General features: G+C 35.3%; 1 long non-coding RNA gene across 1 annotated transcript; it reads left to right on the top strand.

Annotated features, from left to right (window-relative positions):
• The first annotated feature begins 807 nt into the window (after positions 1–807).
• On the top strand, positions 808–3,365 carry LOC141361647 (uncharacterized). The gene is made up of 4 exons (XR_012367802.1): positions 808–839; positions 1,569–1,677; positions 1,770–1,839; positions 1,918–3,365. It is a non-coding gene; the product is annotated as an uncharacterized lncRNA (long non-coding RNA).
• The last annotated feature ends 737 nt before the right edge of the window (positions 3,366–4,102 follow it).

The following is a 4,102-nucleotide window of genomic DNA, read 5'->3' as shown; positions in this document are numbered from 1 at the left end:
CAGAGATTGTCATCCACTTTCTTGGGGCTCCATCTTGGTCTATGTTTCAATAAGAACAATCTGATGTAACAGTTGTTACATGTTAGATATAATAATAATAATAATAATAACATTCATAGGTGGGGGACGACTCGAGTCACAATTTTCAGGACTGGCGACATGCTTAAAGTATAAAAATGACTTGACTTTGAATTGAGAACAAGTTACTTGAGACTTGACTTCAAGGGGAATACTCGACAATGAACTTATAAATAATAAACAAACAGCAATAACATTCATTAAAATAAAAAATTATTATTGTGACTTCAGCACCACTAATCAGCGTCAGTGTCTGTGCCTTTAACGCTGCACAATTCAAACCGCGTCAAACATGGCAGACAGTAACGTTAGTCTCGTTTGGCTATAAAGACTTAACTGGACCGTGCAAATTAAAAAGATTTGCCAGATACAAAATATGCAAGAATATCCGACAGGACAATCACAACCATAGTCTCTTTATATAGTCCGTTTCTATAACGATTACTAATGCAAAATTAATCTTTCCTGGTTGCATATTATGCTTTTTCTTATTAGAAATGTGACCATTATCATTACTGATACGTCTCGTATATATGTATTGGGGAATCTGGCTATAACAGTGGCGTAGCTCTAATACATGTAGGGTTGTGACAATTAATCGGGCAAATGCGCGTTTTCTCAAAGGGTCTGGTTGCAGACACGGTGCAGTGGGTGCATTCTCAGCCGCGCATGCGCACTTAAACACATGTGCGCTCAGAGTCGGAGCCTGGTCTGGCGGATGGGCAATTGGGCATACACAGAAACACGCGTTCAGGCCACTTGTAAGTATATTTATTTAATTTATGCAAGAAGTGTTGTTTGAATCTATAAGATAATGTTATCGAAAACTATCCTGACGTCAATCGAATATATAGCGTTTGTGCTAGTGGGCACCCATTCTTTATACATTAAATTAGTAAAATCTATATTCATTTTATTTAGGCAGTAAAAAAATTTTTTAAGGGCTCTGTGTTGTTCTTTGTAATTATTGTTAAGACGATGTGTTACTTAACATTGTTTAATATAAAGATGGCATTTTTAAAATAACACAAGACATGTTAATGTTGTTTGGAATAGTTATTTAAAACTAGAGATTTCTGGACTAGAATCAAATAAATAACAAAAAGTCAAAGAATATTTTACACATCCGAATGATTTTAATTTCTGTCTCTTAAATGTATGTTTACAGATCATCAATTAATAGTCTTGGCAGGTGTAAAGCACCTGATACCAAAGTGCACTTGTTACCCCTTGTGTCCTTCACTGAAGCCAATAACTATAAAGTTCACTGGAAAGTCTATATAAAAATGCAATCATTTTCCAAGGTAAGATTAGTGTATGTTAAAATGATTATTCTCATTCTCAAACACACTATCAAACTATCTCACACACACACTACCAAACTCATTCACAAACACATGATCAAACGTTTGTTTTTTGGCTTCTAAATATTTAAAGCATTCATGATAAATGAAATATGTAACATTGAATATTCAATCACTATTTTCCAGACATGGAAAATTGTTTGCCCACTATGCAGAGGAGTCCAATGCATTCCTGAGAGGTGATCAGCAGCCTGTATTTAAGTTTCATAATAAGAAGTTTGAAATCATCTCTTAGGTAAAAGCATATACTTGGAAATCATAAGGTTAAAAATGTCATGTTATCATGACAAACTAGGTAAACATCTGCTGTATTTTTTCCACTAACAGGAAGAGCATTGCTACATACAGGCACCCTTGATTTGCACAGGAGAAGCAGGTAGTTCAGTCTCCACTAAAGGTAGGTTTTGTTAGAGTGGTGGCAGCTATTGTTCAGCATTTATTATTATTTATCGTCTTTTGCATTGTAAATTCTTAGGTGCGTGTCAAGATGGATCTTAAACATCAGTGGCTCTATAAGGTCGTCCTGTATGATCTCTGCACGAGGAACCATTCCCAGGCCTCAACAGCTTCTTCATCCTCCATGCACAGTATACGAGGAAGCTGAACCAAGCCAATAAGATTGCTAGAGTTCTCAAAGCATCACTGATTGGCAGTCTTGTTTTTACATTTATGCAGGACATGCATACATTTTTTACAGAATGTTGTTGAGCAATGTGCATCTCAGAATCTTTTCAGAAAGTTTTTTTTCCTTTTTTTCTTATGTAATGACATGTAATATTTTTTCACAATGCCATATTTTATTAAAGCTAACAATCACAAACTGCTGTGTGTTTTTACATACACACACACAATGTAGAAGTATAATTATGTGTTTTTTTCGTGTTCAGTTTAAGTATTATAATTATTAGATATTTTTAGGCTGCAAGAATATGTGTACAAGAAAGTTTTTTTTAGTAATGTTAATCATTAATGTATTTTGTTAAAATTGGCCTCTTTTACATAGTCACATATGCGAAGTAATAGAACATATTAGTGTAGATGTTCAACAATATCTTTCAGTTATAATTTAATATATAGCCTACCGGCCGTGACCGGAACGACCTGTCTACGGTATTCTTAAAAGCAGTGATCTACACCTTTTGAAAAGTGTTTTATAGTCAACCACGTAAAATACTGTTTTATATTTTCAGGCAGTGTTAGCAGGAAGTTCTTTTATCTTGTGTCTTTAGATTGTAAACAGTATTTGACGTATTTCAGTCTTCGACCCGTTTAAAGTGCGCATGTACTTTTTCGTGACTCTTTGGTTCTTTGCAAATGGTCAAATGAGAAATGCAAATTAGCAATGGCCAGGTGGATATAACAAGCTAGCTGATTGGCTCTGATTGTACATCATGCACAGATTTATAGATCTCGGATGAGGACCCAAAGAGTCACGGAAAAAAGCTAAATAGAGAAGCTAAAACGAAAATCAAATCGAATAGCGAAAAGAATAAGGAGAACCATCGGAAAACGAAAACAGAAATGTTAAACGGAAATGCCCTTTAAATGCCTAATTTAAACCTGTATTTGTAGTTCAATTTATAAATCCAGTTATTTATTTCTCTTTTTAAATCGCTTTTTGTAAGAATTTGTAAATGCAATTTAAAATTATGAACTTATTGAGTGTTTTATGTTGTTTTTGTAAATTGTTATATTAATTTGAACTATTTATTAATGGATTAATATTTCATTTCTACATTATTTTGATAATCTCACTTTTTATTGCCTAATAAAATGTTACATAATGATTTATTTTGTAACTTTGTCTATTTATTTATAGATTAATTAATGCATTTTTAAACAAATGTATTAATTGCTATTTTTATTGTCCAGTTAGTTATTAAATATTGAAGTTCTTTATTACATTTTGCATGACTCTTGTAGTCCTCCATAGTAAAAGCGTCGCACATCTCTACACCAATAAGCTCATCTTAATCATAAGCCAATAACTGTCGAGCTGGGCGGGGCAACACGTGTCGCTCCATCCCAACGTGTCGACCCGCCCCATCGTCCAGGGTGCACTCTGGGGTACTTGGAGTAGTACTACGCCGAAAAACCCACCCAAAGAAAGAAAGAAAGAGCGCTCGCGTGTGATGTGTTTGCGTATCTTCGTTGTTTTTCCTCTCTTGCGTGTTTCGTTGAGTGTTAAAAGAGTCTTGTCTCTGCGTATTTAATTAAGTGCTGATTACGAGATGTGCTGTAAATCAGGATCTGATCTGTCCATGCTGGATATATTGAAGAATTCATCACAGTAAAATCTCAGCTGAAGAAAGGGGCGTTACTGGAGACAAAGCTGAGGTCAAGAGGAGATTTAGCAAACAATCGAGAGGTTTGTGCTTCTTTAACTCAATTTTCCTGAATCAGACAACATCAAATAATTTCCAGTGCATATGTGACAATATCCAGTGCATGTGACTAATGTTGGGAGTCTGGATTCAGTGTGGATGATCAGAGATCAGAGCCGCACACCACAGCCACTGCTGGACTCTAAACTCTCTGAAGAGAAATCCAGACACACACAGGACTCCGAGCTCAGTCTGACTTTGATCTGTTATACTGAATCAAAGCCCACAGACACTCAGGACACTACAGTGTGTGACAGTAAACAGAGCTTACAGGAG

Source organism: Misgurnus anguillicaudatus, chromosome 24 (genome assembly GCF_027580225.2).
Source record: "Misgurnus anguillicaudatus chromosome 24, ASM2758022v2, whole genome shotgun sequence".
NCBI classification, from domain to species: Eukaryota; Metazoa; Chordata; class Actinopteri; order Cypriniformes; family Cobitidae; genus Misgurnus; species Misgurnus anguillicaudatus.
Note: the sequence above shows the minus strand (reverse complement) of the source record. Positions and strands in the feature narration are given on the sequence as shown.